Here is a 16,786-nt window from a genome sequence, read left to right on the forward strand (position 1 = left end):
GTAGTAAGCAATTAATAAATATCATTATTATTATTATCATTAAGGCATCATTTATTGCAAAGCATTTGAGAGATAAAATGGCGACAAGGCCAGTGGTTCCTTGGACCTTATAATATTATGGGCGAAACAGACAAATGATTTACAAATAGTGGAATCAGAAATCAAGCGCTTAATACAGCTATCTGCACACAGTAAGCATTCAGTAAATACCAGTGATGATGTGGGAGCAAGAGAAAGAACAAGGAGATAAAAGGTAGGCGTATGAATATGTCGGGATAAAAAAGCATAGCTAAACAAATGAGTAAATATAGATATGTACTGATTACAAACATACTGAGTGGAAGTAGTAGGAATAATAATAATAATAACTGTGGTATTTGTTAAGCGCTTACTGTGTGCTAGGCATTGTACAAAGCACAAGGGTGAGTACAAGTAAATCGAGTTGGACACAGTCCCTGTCCCACATAGCACTCACAGTCTCATTCGTGGCTCAGTGGAAAGAGCCCGAGCTTGGGAGTCAGAGGTCATGGGTTCAAATCCCAGCTCCGCCACTTAGCTGTGTGACTGTGGGCAAGTCACTTCACTTCTCTGGGCCTAAGTTCCCTCATCTGGAAAATGGGGATTAACTGTGAGCCTCACGTGGGACAACTTGATGACCCTGTATCTACCTCAGCGCTTAGAACAGTGCTCGGCACATAGTAAGCGCTCAACAGATACCAGCATTATTATTCCCCATTTTAGAGATGAGGGAACTGAGGCCCAGAGAAGTGAAGTGACCTGCCCAAGGTCACACAGCGGACGACTGCACTGTACTAAGCGCTGGGATAGATGCAAGGTAATTGGGTTGGACACAGTCCCAGTCCCATATTGAGTTCATAAAAATGCCATTTTAGAAATGAGGTAACTGAAGCCTAGAGAAGAGAAGTCGTGGCTCAGTGGAAAGAGCACGGGCTTTGGGGTCAGAGGTCATGGGTTCGAATCCTGGCTCGGTCACTTGTCAGCTGTGTGACTTTGGGCAAGTCACTTAACCTCTCGGTGCCTCAGTTACCTCATCTGTAAAATGGGCATGCAGACTGTGAGCCCCACGTGGGACAACCTGATTCCCCTGTGTCTACCCCAGCGCTTAGAACAGTGCTCGGCACACAGTAAGCGCTTAACAAATACCAACATTATTATTATTATTAGAAGTGACTTTCCCAAGGTCACGCACCTGAAAAGTAGGGGAGCCAGATCAGAACCCATAGGCATCTGACTTTGTACCCAGTACAAATTGAAGAATTTTCCCTTACATTCTAAAACAGTGCGCAACCCAAAGGAAATATATCTGGATCCTCCCGATTCGTCTGTACTTAGATCGGAGAATATGTGCTGAAAGCAAGTTGATGGACAAGGACTCTAAATTCCTATTTAATGAGCATTTGGTGTGTTTGTGTGTGGTGTCGTATTAAAAGCAGAATGTTTCCATGATTAGGCTCCGGAGGACCAAACCCAGAGGAGAAAAGGCTCATATTTGTGAACGGAGAAGCCAAGAATATCTTGGGACTTTCCATCCTCTGAGAGGGAATAGGTCAGAAGTCAAATGCCCAGGGGTCAATTGACAGAGAACCAACTGCTGAAAGGTGTCACTGACACTCTAATGATCAATTAAACCCATCTTTGCCCCCTATCCCCTGTGGTCACCGCCAACCCTAACCATAACCCTAAATCTCATTTTGAGTCTAACTCTAGCCCTGCCCTTAATGAGGCGGTAAGACATCAGAGGTCGTCCATGGTGACGATATAGACTTGCAGGAAGAACTGGGGATTGGAAGTGAGAAGCGGTGTGGCCTGTTAGGTAGCGTTCCCTCCCGGGAGTCAAAAGGACCCGGTTTCTAATCCCGGCGCTGCCGCTTGTCTCCTGTGCAACCTCGGGCTGTGTCTCAGAGATCTCATCTGTAAAATAGGGAGTGAGACCGTGAGCCCCACGAGGGACAACCCGACTACCTTGTATCTACCCCAACGCTCAGGATGGTGCCTGGCACATAGTGAGTGCTTAATGAACACTATTTTTTAAAAAATTGGTCACCAGATGGACTTTATGTGTTTCATTTTAGGTCATTTGCGGTGCTCGGCTCGCACTTGGGGACTGGGTTACTGGTCCTAGTGGGGAAGAGTGGTTTAGCCCCTCTGATGGGCTAAACGCGTTAGAGCTTCGGGGACCTTCTTTCCCGCCTGTTGGACTCCCTGCCGTTGGCACTCCCAGCAACCTCTCTGAGAGGCGAAAAATTAATCCTGCAATCAATCAGTACTATTTATTGAGCACCTACTATGTGCAGAGCACTGTACTACACGCTTGGGAGAGTGTGGTAGAAGAACAGATGGGATTTCCGCTCTCAAGGACCTTACAGTCTAGCTGGGGAACAGATACTTAAAGTAATAGCGTATTTAAGATATGCACTTAAACCCTCCTGGGGGTTCATTCAATCATATTTATCGAGTGTCTACTGTGTGCAAAGCACTGTACTAAGCACTTGGGAGAGCAGCGTGGCTCAGTGGAAAGAGCCTGGGCTTCGGAGTCAGAGGTCATGGGTTCGACTCCCGGCTCTGCCACTTGTCAGCTGTGGGACTGTGGGCGAGTCACTTCACTTCTCTGGGCCTCGGTTCCCTCATCTGTAAAATGGGGACTAACTGTGAGCCTCACGTGGCACGACCCGATGACCCTGTATCTCCCCCAGCGCTTAGAACAGTGCTCTGCACATAGTAAGCGCTTAACAAATACCAACATTATTATTATTATTACAATATAACAATAAACAGACACATAACCTGCCCACAACGAGCTTGTAGTTTAGAGGCTTGTGAGTACTTAAGTGGCACTAGAGTATTTTTTTGTGTTATTCATTAAACGCTTACTATGTGCCAGACGTTGTATGAAGCGCTAGGGTAGATAAAAGATGATCGGCCTGACACAGTCCCTACCCCGCAGAGGACTCTCAGCCTTAATCCCCATTTTACAGGCGAGGTAACTGAGGCACGGAGGTGTTAAGTGACTCGTCCAAGGTCACACAACAGACGAGGGGCAGAGCCGAGATTAAAACCCAGTTCCTCCGACTCTCAGGGCCATGTTCTATCCACAAGGCCGCCGCGAGACTATAGAATGGGGATGTAAAGTGGGGAGACGAGAAAAGGCCTCTGGAGGAGTCGTGATTTCAGAAGGGGTTTGAAGAAGGAGAGAGCTGTGTCTGCAGGATATGGGGTGGGAGGGTGTTCTGGGCAGCGAGCCTGAGCAAGAGGATGGTAGCGAAATGCGAGAATGAGGCACAGTGAGTAGGTTGGCTTAAGAGGAATGGAGCGTGTGAGCTGGGGTGTACTGGGAGATGAGAGTAGATCAGTAGGAAGGAGAGAGCCAATGAGCAGGAGTTTCTGCTCAATGGGGAGAGGAATGGGCACCCAAGGCAGGTTTTTGAGGAGCGGGGAGACGTGCAGAACGCCGTTTTAGAAAACATTCATCGTTCCCCAAGGGAGTGAGTTTGCGAGGGATGTGAAATGCCGTCCAACAGTTGGTCCAGGCTGTGGGGGGAGAGCTCCAACAAACTGCAAACTCACTGTGAAATAACACAGAGGATGTTTCTGATCCAGGTAGGAAGACTCCAGCTAAAACCTGCCTCCGTTAAGCCGAAGCAGGCGAAAGGGCGGACGCAGGCGGCGTGCGAAATGAGCTTCCGCCTCTTCAAACGACACGGAAAAGGCGTCGAGAGGAGGAAGATTGGAGAATCTGTTTAACTCAGCAGATGGACGTCGCTAGGATAATTAGGAGTGCTAAAATAAGAATCCCTAACACTGAACGGCTGAGAATAATTCAACCAACAGCTCCGGGGAGAAGCAGCGTGGCCTAGCGGATAGAGCACGGGCCCGGGTGTCGGAAGGACCTGGATTTTATCCTGGAACCGTGTGACCTTGGGTAAGTCACTTCACTTGACTGGGCCTCCGTTCTCTCATATGTCAGATGGGGATTAAGACTGTGAGCCCCATGTGGGACAGAGACTGTGTCCAACCTGATTTTATATATATACTTATAAAGAAATTATATGTATTACATGAGAATTACTATATGCATATGTGTGTGTATGTATCTATGTATCTATGTATTATATATTAATGTACACATTATATATACATTAACTCTCATGTATCCTTCTTAGACTGTGAACCCCCTGTGGAAAGTCTGTATCCAACTTTTATATTTTGGATCTACCCCAGTGCTCACCACAGCGCTTGGCATAGAGTAACCCTTAATTGATGATTAATTATCTATTATTATGATAATTCATTATAATTGTTACACACTTACTCTGTGTCAAGCACCGTACTGTGAAGTGGGATAGATACAGGATAATTAGGTCGGACACCATGGCTCAGTGGAAAGAGCCCGGGCTTTGGAGTCAGAGGTCATGGGTTCGAATCCCTGCTCGGCCACATGTCAGCTGTGTGACTTTGGGCAAGTCACTTGACTTCTCGGTGCCTCAGTTACCCCATCTGTAAAATGGGGATTAAGACTGTGAGCCCCATGTGGGACAACCTGATTCCCCTGTGTCTACCCCAGCGCTTAGAACAGTGCTCGGCACATAGCGCTTAACAAACACCAACATTGTTATTATTATCTCTGTCCCCCATTGGGCTTGCAGTTTAAGTAGGAGGGAGAACAGGTATTGAAACACTATTTTACAGTTGAGCAAGCTGAGGCCCAGAGAAATGAAGTGCTTTGCCCAAGAACACAAAGCAAGCGATTGGCAGAGGCGGGTTTAGAACCCAGGTCCTCTGACTCCCCGCTTCGTGCTCTTTCCACTAGGCCCCGCTACCTGTACTAAGTGCGAGGGAGAGTGTTCCGAGAGTCAAAGGCATAATCTTTGACCTCAAAGGGTTTATAGTGTAATGGATTGTAAAGTAGAACCTTGAAGGGAGGGATCAGGTCTACTAATCTCACTGTACTCTCCTTAGCACCTAGTACAGTGCTCATCACACAGGAGGCCCTCAATAAGTACCACTGATTGATTGATCGCTTTATTTCTATTAAAGTCTACCCTCCCTGCTAGACTGTAAACTCACTGTGGCCGGGAAGCGTGTCTACCATCTCTTTTGCCTTCTACTCTCCAGTGTGCTTAGTACAGTGCTCTGCCCACAGTAAGCACTCAATAAATATGATTTAATAATACCATTGATAGACTGATGATAGAATCCCTCTGATTCGAAGGTAAATGGCAGCCCCAAGCAAAAGACATGCTTTTTCAGTGGCTTAATTGACGCTCTTAAGAGAAGCAGCATGGCTTAGTGGAAAGAGCCTGGGCTTGGGAGTCAGAGGTCATGAGTTCGAATCCCAGCTCTGCCACTTGTCAGCTGTGTGACTGTGGGCAAGTCACTTCACTTCTCTGTGCCTCGGTTCCCTCATCTGGAAAATGGGGATTAAGACCGTGAGCCTCACGTGGGACAACCTGACGACCCTGTATCTCCCCCAGCGCTTAGAACAGTGCCCTGCACATAGTAAGCGCTTAACAAATACCAACATTATTATTAGGTATTTTTACATTTCCTTCCTTCCTGACTTCTGGCACCATGACTGCTTCTCTCACCACTAGTGGGAAATGGACCCTTCATTGGTATTACTCTGAGAAGCAGCTGGCATAGTGGATAGACCGTGGACCTGGGAGTCAGAAGGATCTGGGTTCTAATCCTGCTCCACCACATGTCTGCTCTGTGACCCTGCACAAGTCGCTTCACTCTGCTTCGGTTACCGCATCCGTGAAATGGGGTTAAAAGTGTGAGCCCCATGTGGGCCGGGGACCGTGTCCGACCTAACGTGTCTACCCCAGCGATTAGAACAATGTTTGACACGCAGAAAGTGCTTAAATACCGTAATTATTATTATTACAGTCTGTTTTCAACTTGGACTTTGATGTTGGAAGAGCAATAATTTGTGGGAGCTAAGGGCAAGCCTGTCTCTCCGCTCCAAGTGCTAGTGTAGGGTCTTCCCTGCTCTTTAGAATTTAAGCTTGCTGTGGGCAGGGAACATAGCTGGAAACTCCGTTATGATGTGTTCTCCCAAACGCTTAGTACAGTGCTCTGCACATGGTAAGCACTCAATAAATACCCTTGATTGATCAACTGATCTTAAAGGAGTTTGGCACTGATGCAGGCAGCGTTTCCTGTTTGCTTTAAAGGTTCAGAGTATGGGCTTCAGAGTCAGAGGAGCTGGGTTCTAATCCTGGTTCTGCCACTTATCTGCTGTGTGATGTTGGGCAAGTTACTTCACTTCTCTATGCCTCGATTCCCTTATATGGAAAATGGGGATTAAGGCTTTGAGCCTCAAGTGGGACATGGACTGTGTTCAAACTGATTAGCTAGTATCTACCCTATCCCTTAGCGCAGTGCATGGCACATAGTAAAAACAACAAAATACCATAAAAAATGCCTTTTAAAAAAAACAAACTCAGAGCACCAGGTAGATGCAAGCTCAAAGCCTCCTGAATAGATGGGTAGATATGTTTATCTTGGGGAATGTTTACTATCAATCAATCACTCAATGTTATTTATTGAACTTTTACTATGTGCAGAGCCCTGTACTAAGCTCTTGGCAAAATACTAGTATTTATGGCACTTCTTGGTCTCCCGGTATTCTTTTCCTACTTGGCTGTTATTGCTGGGAAGAGGCAATAAATGTGAGTCTAGACAAATGAATTGGGAAGATTTTCTGTCTCTAGCCGTCAGCTTCAGGTGGACAGAGCCCTCTAAAAAGGAGATTGGGAGGAGAGAACCCAAACGTTAGCTGCCTGAGTGAGAAAAGGATAACTGAGGCTGAGAGGGGGAGGGGAGGGAGGTGTCCTTGCAAGTCACTTCACTTCTCTGTGCCTCAGTTACTTTCACTGTAAAATGGGATTAAAACTGAACTCCTCTGATTTAGCCTGATAACCCTCTAGGGGGACAGGTTCTTTGTCCAACCTGATTATCCTGTATGTACCCCAGCTTTTAGAACAGTGCTTGAGCCATAGTCATCACTTAAAAAATACCATTTAAAAAAAAAAAAGCAGGTGAGCACAATGATTACTTGTCATTTCTACCAAGAGACGACATAAAGACTCGCGTATTCAAAAACAAAAGGAGACTTTTCTAGGAGGAAGATGTGAGTAGCAAAATCTGGTTTCTAATCCCGGCTTCGCCACTTGTCTGCTTCGTGACCTTTTAACTTTATCATTTAACTTCTCCGTGCCTCAGTTACCTGATCTGTAATGTGGAGATTAAGACTGCCATCCCAATGTGGGACAAGGACTCTGGTCAACCTGATTAGCTTGAAATGACCCCAGCGCAGAGTACAGTGCCTGGCACATAGTTAGCGCCTAACAAATACCATAAAAACCCAAACCAAAACAAACAAAAGAAAAATAAATCAGCAGGCAACATGGTGGCTTAATCCTCTTTTTAAAACCAAGATCCTCAGCAGTCATCTGCTGGAGTGGAATAAACACCTTGTAGAAGAAAAGGGAAAGGCTTAATTAGGAAATGTTTTGCATGATCACAGTGGGCCACTTGGACAGGAAAATGTTGTTATAATGAACATCTCTGGGCAGCGTGTTTAGACACAGCTCCCTTCAGACCAAGAAACGAATGTGTCTTTTGCCAGGAATGCTAAGAATTCCACAGAATAAGAAACAGCTTAGCTACGGACCTTCCTTGAGCCTTCCCCGATAAAGTTAGCTACTCTCGCTTGGTATTATCTGTCCTTGCTGATGAGTGAGGAGAAATACATCTGGCTCAGCAGCCTCAAACCCACCACAGTGGTTGGGTGTGACTTTTCAGCACTAAATCTTTGGAGAGGAATCGCTGCGTTTCTAGGCCGCGAAGAAAGACGGCGTTTGGAGAAGTTCTCTGAGAAGCCATCTGTGCAGTTGTTGATCAACTCCCGATTTCTAGAGCCTCTGTCTTTCCATGTCTTTGTGGTGTCGGTAATCTTCACAGTAGCCCGGAGAAGCAGCGTGGTCTTGTGGAAAGAGCTCGGGGTTGTGAGTTAGAAGAGGTTGGTCTCTTCCCCCCATTCTAGACCGTAAACCCGGTGTGGGCGGGGATTGTCTCTCTTTATTGCTGAATTGTACTTTCCAAGATCTTAGTACAGTGCTCTGCTCAAGTAAGCGCTCGATAAATACGATCGAAAGAATGAATCCCGACTCTGCCACTAACCTGCCGGGTCACCTACTATAGCCCAGGCCGCACGTTTTGCTCCTCTAATGTCAACTCGTTAAGCGCTTACTACGTGCCAAGCGTTGTTCTAAACGCTGGGGTAGATACGAGTTAATCAGGTCGGACACGGTCCCTCTCCCACACTGGGGCTCACGCTCTTATCCCCCCTTTTATAAACGAGGGAACTGAGGCACAGAGAAGTGAAGTGACTTGCCCAAGATCACCCAGCAGACGTGGGAGAGGTAGGATTAGAACCCAGGTTCTGATTCTCAGGCCTGTGCTCTATCTACTAAGCCACGACTCCCTAGATCTTGATCTCCTCTAGCTCACCGCCGCCTCCTTCGCCGCCTCCTTCCTCCGGCCTAAAACCTCCTCCCCCTCCATAAATGATGACTGCCGCTCTCTCCACCTTCAAAGCTTTATTAAAATCACACCTCCTCCAAGAGGTCTTCAGCCCTCATTTCCTCTTCTCCCTCTCTCTCCTATGTCGCTTATATACTGAGCTCTGTTCCCTTTAGGAACCCTCAGCCCTATAGACTTATGTCCCTAGCCACAATTTATTTTACTATCTGTCTCCCTCTCTAGACTTGGCACAGTAAACGTTGAACACATTTTTTTTTTATTTAATGGGAAGGGGCAGTTTTGTCCTTGGGGAGACCGAGACCCGGAAAGGTTTGAAGACTTGACCGAGATTCACTCATCAGGAAGGTGACTGAGGTCTCTTGACATTCAGTTCAGTTTGGGGTCACTCTACTAATTAGAGACATTTTTAATCAGTCATTGATTAAAGGCTTACGGTGGCAGAGTGCCATACTAAGGGTTAGAAAGAATATGTAGATGCCAATTAAGACACAGAAATTTATAAGGGTTCGTCTGCTGTGTGGCTTTGGGCAAGTCACTTCACTTCTCCGCGCCTCAGTTACCTCCTCTGTAAAATGGGGATTAAGACTATGGACCCCACGTGGGATAGGGACCGGGTCCAACCGGATTAGTTTGTATCTACCCCGGCGCTTAGAACAGTGCTTGACCCAGAGAAAGCCCTTAACAAATACCATCGCTATCATTACCATTATTATTATTATCAGTTTACTGTGGGAAGCAGCGTGGCTCGGTGGGAAAGAGCCTGGGCTTCGGAGTCAGAGGTCATGAGTTCGACTCCCGGCTCTGCCACTCGTCAGCTGTGTGATTGTGGGCGAGTCACTTCACTTCTCTGGCCCTCGGTTCCCTCATCTGTAAAATGGGGATTAACTGTGAGCCTCACGTGGGACGGCCCGATGACCCTGTATCTCCCCCAGCGCTTAGAACAGTGCTCTGCACACAGTAAGCGCTTAACAAATACCAACATTATTATTATTATTATTATCATTATGACCTGACTGGAATACTGTGATTCTGGGCATATCAATGTTGGCCTTCCCACGTGGCCTTTGGCCAAAGGTGGAAACATCCAAGGAGTAGGGGAGCAGGGGTGGTTTTGTGTCACCCCGAAAGGAATGACCAATGTCTGGAGTGAGTGGTGGCCAGAGGGCGAGCCAGAATGGGCAGCTGCCCAGGGTGCCAAACCCCTTCAGGAGAGGCAGGAAGGAGGAAGCATGAGGCGCAGCAGATGTAGTCATGGGTTCGAATCCCGGCTCCGCCACTTGTCAGCTGTGTGACGGTGGGCAAGTCACTTCACTTCTCTGTGCCTCAGCGACCTTATCTGTAAAATGGGGATTAACTGTGAGCCTCACGTGGGACAACCTGATTACCCTGTGTCTACCCCAGTGCTTAGAACAGTGCTCGGCACATAGTAAGCGCTTAACAGATACCAACATTATCGTTAGTGGATTGAGCCTGGTTCTGGGAGTCAGAAGGTCCTAGGTTCTAATCCCAGCTCCGCCACTTGTCCGCTGTGTGACCTTGGGCAAGTCATTTCACTTCTCTGGGCCTCAGGTCGCTCAACTGTAAAATGGGGATGCAGACCGTGAGCCCCCCATAGGACAGGGACTGTGTCCAACCCTATTAGCTTGTATTCACCCCAGTGCATAGTACAGTGCCTGGCACATAGTAGGCACTTAACAAATACCACAATTATTATTATTATCAGTGTGGCAACCTGGGACAGGGTGAAGGGTCAGAGGTTAGAGTAACCGGCATCCCAGCCAGCTCCAGCCCTCCGAATCCGCCACGGGACCTTGGCGTATCCTGGTAGACGGAGTTGAACGCGCTCCTCTTTAGCCGGGGCAGCTCTGACCCCAGGCCTTCAGGTCTCTGATCTCGTCGAGGGCAGGGAATGTATCAGTTTATTGTCGTACCCTCCCAAGAGTTTAGTACAGTGCTCTGCACACAGTAAACGCTCAATAAAAACAATCGAATGAATGAGTGAATGAATGAATGCCCAAAGGAGTCAGATTCCTGGGCCCGGTGGGGGGCACAGTTAGCAGAGACTGTGAGGCCTGGAGAGCCAATGGACCATCACCACCCTGCCCCCGCCATGATGGTTCAATCCCTGCTCCGCCCCTCGTCCGTTGTGTGGCCTTGGGAAAGCCACTTCACTTCTCTGCGCCTCGGTTGTCTTACGCTGTCGAATCGCTCCCACCCGTAGCGTCCGTGGACACATCTCTCCCAGAATGCCCCATCTCCACCTGCAATCATTCCGGTAGTGGATCTGTAGAGTTTCTTTGGTGAAAATCCCGAAGCGGTTTAACCACCCCCGCCTTCCGCACGGTAAACTCGAGTCTCCGCCCTCGACTCTCTTCCATGCCACTGCTGCCCAGCACAGGTGAGTTTTGACTTGTAGCAGGTGGCCTTCCACTGGCTAGCCGCCGCCAAGCTAGGAGTGGAATGGATATGCCTCAGTCTGACTCGCCCTCCTGTAGCCAAGACTGGAAGAGTCCTGGAAACTCTTCGGGTGCGATCCTGAGAGGGTTTACCTCGGTTATCTCCTCTTTAAGAGGGGGATTGAGATTGTGAACCCATGTGGGACAGGGATTGTGTCCAACCCGATTCGCTTGTATCCACCCCAGCATTTAGTACGGTGCCTGGCACATAGTGAGCACTTAACAGATATCATGAAAAAACCAAAAACCTGGGGCCCCTCAACCTATGGAGGTCAGACCCAATCTCGCGGCTGCCACTGGGACACGAACGGTAAACTGGGAAACATTTCTTCAGGCTCCCGCTTCCCTCCCCAACCCGACGGCCGGTTTTCCGCCCAGCGGGGAATAAGTCTGCTCCCTCATTTGCCGCTGTCGGCCCTCTCCCGGTTACGGCGTTGAGAGGAATGAGCACCAGAAGCCATTATAATTAAGATCTCTTTGGCGCTGACAGAAGAAATAGATGGTATGCCAGGCTGGAGCGAAGCCGCTCAGCTGTTCCTTTCTCTGGCCGTCCCCAGGAAAATTACAGAGGTTGATGGTTGTATTTTTAACGCAGTGGAGCTAAGTGATAGATATCTGCTTTGTCTCTGAGAAGCGGGAGGAAAATGGAAGGAGAGGCCAGATCATCTCTGCCTTTCCCCGGTCATGGGTTCCTGAAAACAGTGACACTTTTTCTTGCTCTCTCTCCCCTGTCTTTCTCAATCTCTACTTTTCTGTCTTTCTCGCTTTCTCCCTCTTTCCTTTATCTCTGTTGCTCAGTATTGTCTCCTCTTCCTGTCTCTCCCTCTTCCTCCATCCTCCTCTGTCATCTGTCTCTCCCCATTTATTTTTCTCTCCCTCTCTCTCACTCACCCGTCTCCTCTTCCTGTCTCTCTCCCCTCCTTTCTGTCTTCCTCTTCCTCTCCATCTCTCCCTTTCTTCCTCTTTCACCTCTTTCATCTTCCTCTCTGTCTCTTTCCTTCTCTTCTTCAATCCCTCTTTCCTTGTCTTTTCCCCCCTCTATCTTCCTCTCCCTCCGTGTCACCTGCGTCCTCTTCCTGTCTCTTTTTCCACTCTCTCCCTCTGTCTCTCACCTCTCTCTTCCCATTTCTCTTTCCCTCTTCCATTTCCGAGTTCTCTTCCTCTCTGTCTCTTCCCCTCTCTTCCTCTATCCCTCTCTTTCTCTCTTCCTCTCGCCTTTGCTTGTCTGTGTCTCCTCTCCATCTTCCTCCCTCTCTCCCTTTCTCCCTCTGACTCTGTCTCTCTCAGGCTTTAGATCCTTGTCACCTTCATTCCTTCCACATCCTCACCTTCCCCCGGTCTCCGGCCTTGTCCCCGGGACAAGCTGCTTTCCTAAGGTCCACTCCTATTATTGCCTCTCCTTCCAGGTGCCGAATTCCTGTACTGTTGACTGAGTCTTTGAATTGTACAGCATTGACCTTTCTTTTCTGGACCGGATTTGTTATACACTTACTCTGTACCAGGCTCTCTACAAAGTCTTCTAGACTGTAAGCCCAGTGTGGGCAGGGATCGTCTCTCTTTATTGCAGAATTGTACTTTCAAGCGCTTTGTACAGTGCTCTGCACATAGTAAGCGCTCACTAAATACGAATGAATGAATGAAAGACACGAGATAATTGTGTCTTTAGAGAATTCGAGAAGCAGCGTGGCTCAGTGGAAGGAGCACGGGCTTTGGAGTCAGAGGTCATGGGTTCGAATCCCGGATCGGCCACTTGCCAGCTGGGTGACTGTGGGCAAGTCACTTCACTTCTCGGTGCCTCAGTTACCTCATCTGTAAAATGGGGATGAAGACTGTGAGCCCCACGTGGGACAACCTGATCCCCCTGTGTCTACCCCAGCGCTTAGAACAGTGCTTGGCACATAGTAAGCGCTTAACAAATACCAACATTATTATTATTGATTGGGTTGGTTGAGGTCCCTGCCCCACATAGGACTCACAGTCTTAACCCTAATTTTACAGATGAGGCAACTGAGGTGCAGAGAAATGAAGTGACTCACCCGAGGTCACACGGCAGGCAAGTGGCAGAGACAGGATTAGAACCCGGATCCTCTGACTCTCAGGACCGGGCTCTTTCCAATAGGCCAAGCTGCTTGATCTGGAGACTTGGCACCAGTGAGGAGAACCCACTGGCCCGGGGGCGTCGGAGGACGTGGCATCTAATCCCGGCTCCTCCACTTGTCTGCTGTGTGACCGTGGGCAGGTCACTTCTCTGGGCCTCAGTTTCCTCATCTGTAAAATGGGGATTAAGACTGTGAGCCCCACGTGGGACAACCTGATTACCTTGTATCTATCCCAGTGCTTAGAACAGTGCTTGGCACATGGCAAGCACTTACCGAATACCATCATCATTCTTATTACAGTGTTCGGCGCACAGGAAGCGCTCAGTAGATATGACTGACTGACTGTGGAGGGAGGGCCCCCAAAGAGGTAATGTGTTTCTATCAGGGTCCCTCGAGATGACAGGAGATCCTCAGGCATCTGCTTAGCCAATTTGCCTCTGAAACTTTGAAGTTGCTGCTGCCCTGAAGGCTGACAGCCTGTAATTGAGGAAGCTTTGTTCTCCAGGGGAGAGGGGCCAGAAAGCCATTGGAAACTGTAAATCAGCTCTCTCCAGTGATTTGTGGACCAACAAGTAAATATTTCCACCTGCTCAGCTCATCTTTCTTATGTGGCATTTACAGCGGAAATGCTTGATTTGGACTACGCTGGTGTATTGAGCAGCTTTCGGTCTCTTCCTCACTTCGTGGCTTTATTTTTTACATCAGTCATTCAATCGTACTTATTGAGCACATGCTGAATGCAGAGCCCTGTTCTAAGCACTTGGGAAAGTACAATATAACAGCGTATAACACAGTTGAAAGACACCTTCCCTGCCCACAGTGAACTTACGACAGAGGCATTTTATTTTATTTTTTTGGTATTTGTTAAGTGCTTGCTGTAAACCAGGCACTGTACTCAGCACCGGGTGGATAAAACCTAATCAGACTGGACACAGTCCCTGTCCCACGTGGGGCTCACAGTCTCAACCCCCATTTTAGAGATGAGGTAACTGAGGCACAGAGAAGCCAAGTGACTCACCCAGAGTCATAAAGCAGACAAATAGAGTCGGCATTAGAACGCAGGTCCTTCTGACTCCCAGGCCCGTGCTCTATCCATGAGGCCGTGCTACTTCTCTCCTACTCTGTGGCTGGAAATGACGATTCAGTCTCTTCCCAAATCCGACGTGGGGTGGGAAGGGCTTTGACCACACGCAGTCCACTCCTTCCACTGGAGAACTCTGACGGCTCTCTTCTCCTGCACCGATAATACGATTAATGGGAAGCAGCGTGGCCTAGTGGAAAGAGCCTGGGCCCGGGAGTCAAAGTGTACTCGAAAAGAGAATGGAACTAAAAGAGCGGTGAGGATTCGAACCCAAGGTGGTGACCCAAGCAAGGAAAAGTAACACCCGGAGACGGTGCTGGATAGATCAGAAAAGGGAGGAATATGATCGAGTGCCCGTTGACCTCTGGGGAGGTACGAGTGACACAGCGGGCCCCCTCTCCAGTCTGGCCGTGCCTTTATTTACGACATATGGGAGAACTAGGCAATCACCAAAGAACTCAGACGAGCGTGTTTTCTTCAGTGACAAAAGAGACTCTTAGGCAGGCAGGCGGGCCTTATCCGTTTACGGTAAGAAGCAATCTCCCGCGCCTGGAATTTGCGGATGTGGTATCCATCCCACCTGAAATGGGGGACTTCCTGAGACAAAAAAACCAGAATCATTTAGATCAAGAAAAGCTGCTGTGCTCAGAATGTTGTTCCAAAACAAAAGGACTTGGGTTCTAATCCCGTGTCTGCCACTTGTTATTTATGGGCCCTTATACGAGTCACCTAACTTCTCTGCGCCTCATTTCTTCTTCTGTAAAGTGGGGATTCAGTCCCTGTTTGCCTTCTTACTCAGACCGTGAGACCTGATTATCTTGTATCCTCCCCAGTGCTCGGTGTAGTGGTTGGCACATAGTAAATGCTTAACAAGTATCATTTTCATTATTATTAGCGTTAGCATTATTACTATGATTGTGCTAAGCACTGGCAGAGATAGATGGTCACCGTGGAGTGTACTTTCCCGAGCATTTTGTACGTAAAATTGCACCCAAAGGGTGCTCAATAAATGCGATGATTCGTATCTCTGCTACAACTTCTGCTACTTCTACTAGTACCACCACCCCTGACTGTAAGCTCACCGGAGAAGCAGCATGGCTTAATGGAAAAAGCGCGGACTTGGGAGCCAGAGGTCGTGGGTTCGAATCCCAGCTCTGCCACTGGCCAGCCGGGTGACTTTGGGCAAGTCACTTCACTTCTCCGGGCCTCAGTTCCCTCATCTGTAAAATGGGGACTGTGAGCCCCAAGTGGGACAACCTGACAACCTTGTATCTTCCCCAGCGCTTAGAACAGTGCTTGGCACAAAGTAAGCGCTTAGCAAATGCCATTTTTATGATGATCATTATTATTCTTGACGACGGGAAACGTTTCTACCGACTCGGTTGTCCTCTCCCGAGTGCTTAGCACCATGCTCTGCACATAGTAAGTCCTCAATAAACACCATTACTACTACGATGTCCCATCCGTGGCTCACATTCAATCAATCAATGGTATTTATAATGTTGGTATTTGTTAAGCGCTTACTATGTGCCGAGCACTGTTCTAAGCACTGGGAGAGATACAGGGTAATCAGGTTGTCCCATGTGAGGCTCACAGTTAATCCCCATTTTACAGATGAGGGAACTGAGGCACAGAGAAGTGAAGTGACTTGCCCCCAGTCACACAGCTGACAAGTGGCAGAGCGGGGATTCGAACTCGTGACTCCCAAGCCCCTTGCTCTTTCCACTGAGCCACGCTGCTTAGAGCTCACTACGTGCAGAGCACTGTACTAAGCGCTGGGGAGAGTACAGTGCAACAGAATTAGCAGGCGTGCTCCCTGCCTTATCTATCTTATCCCCATTTGACAAGTGAGGAGACTGAGGCCCAGAGAGGTGATAGAGCTGGCTTCCCCACATGTCTGCTACGTGACCTCGGTCGAGTCACTTCACACCTCTGGGCTTCGGTCGCATCTTGGGGATTGAGAGAGGGAGCCCCACGTGGGACAGGAACCGTGTCCGACCCGATTAGCTTGTATCTACCCCATTGCTTAGCACGGTGCCTTGGCGCACGGTAAACGCTTAATAAAAAAAATAGGAATAAAACAAAAAATTCAGGGCCCGCGTCCCCCGGCGAGACTGCCGGCTCCTGTCGTGCTCCCCCAAGTGTGGAGTTCAGCCAACACTCCGCACCCAGTGAATCCATCTGAAATGATTGAGCTAGTAGAAACAACCCCCTGTGTTTTCTTTGGTTCTAAGGACTTGGCGGGCTCCGCAGGTCAGAGCAGGCAGGCTTCAGGTGTAATGTTGTGTCTCATTGCAACAGGGTGTTGGGTTGCTTCCTGTCCTAGCCTTCGCTGACGTCACAAGGTATTTCGAGACGCTGCCTCGGGGAGAGGATGAGGAGGGAGAGGATGAGGCGGGCTGGTCACCATCCCCAACCGGATGCCTTCGTTCAGTCGTATTTATTGAACGTTTAATGGGTGCAGAGCGCACTGCTAAGCGCTTGGGAGAGTTCAATATAGCAATAAACGGACACATTCCCCGCCCACAACGGACTCGATGATTTTTTTTCTGTCTGGAAGAGCCTATCAAGGTACCGTCTAG

This window comes from Ornithorhynchus anatinus, chromosome 5 (assembly GCF_004115215.2).
Source record: "Ornithorhynchus anatinus isolate Pmale09 chromosome 5, mOrnAna1.pri.v4, whole genome shotgun sequence".
NCBI classification, from domain to species: domain Eukaryota; kingdom Metazoa; phylum Chordata; class Mammalia; order Monotremata; family Ornithorhynchidae; genus Ornithorhynchus; species Ornithorhynchus anatinus.